The sequence below is a fragment of the Piliocolobus tephrosceles genome, chromosome 10 (genome assembly GCF_002776525.5).
Source record: "Piliocolobus tephrosceles isolate RC106 chromosome 10, ASM277652v3, whole genome shotgun sequence".
NCBI classification, from domain to species: domain Eukaryota; kingdom Metazoa; phylum Chordata; class Mammalia; order Primates; family Cercopithecidae; genus Piliocolobus; species Piliocolobus tephrosceles.
The window spans coordinates 239758-240614 of record NC_045443.1 but is presented as its reverse complement, the minus strand read 5'-3'; positions in this window follow the sequence as shown (position 1 = coordinate 240614).

The following is an 857-nucleotide window of genomic DNA, read 5'->3' as shown; positions in this document are numbered from 1 at the left end:
AAGTTGGTACTTGGCTGCCTCTACTCTATTATTGTACACCTTGAAGGCGAGGTTCATTAAGTCCTGTTGTGGGGTTTGAGGGCCGGAATTTAATTTTTGGAGCTTTATTTAATGTCGGGGGCAGATTGTGTAACAAAATAAAATATATATTAAGAATAAAACAGCCTTCTGACCTTTCAGGGTCCAGGGCTGAAAACCATCTCAGGGTTGCTGCTAAACAGGCCATGAACTGGGCTAAGTTTTTATATTGGATTAAAAAGAGCCTAAACACTAACTGATTTGGGAGAGGTCGGATAAAGAAAAAGGAGCATTAACCTTGACTATGCCCTAGTCACTTCAGCCCTAGCCACTTTTTTAAGAGGAAATTGCTGGGTAGGTGGGGGAGGGTTAGTCGAGGAATGAAACTGTAAGCCAGACCGGGTGTGAGGAGGGGAGGTGATAAAAGGATTATAGTGGAGGCTGAGGAAAAATTGGGACCTAACTTGGCCTGGCGAGGAGGACAGAGGTCAGATGGGTCTGTAGAAAAGGAAGACTGGAAAGACTCAGCGAAGCTTAGGGTTGGGACTGAGGGGACAGGCAGGAGGGAAAGAAGGAAGATTTGGGACGAGTTGCATTGGGAACAGAGACTAGGGAGGGACCGATGTGTAAAAGAATGCCTGGACGTCAGATACCTCAGACCAGTTGCCCATTTTAGGACAAGAATTATTTAGATCCTGTAGGATGGAAAAATCGAAAGTGCCATTTTCTGGCTCTTTGGAACTACTGTTGAATTTGTATTGGGGTTAAGGGGCATCGTAGAAGAAAATAAGGCATTTAGGTTTCAGGTCAGGTTTGAGTTGAAGAGGTTTTAAGTTCTT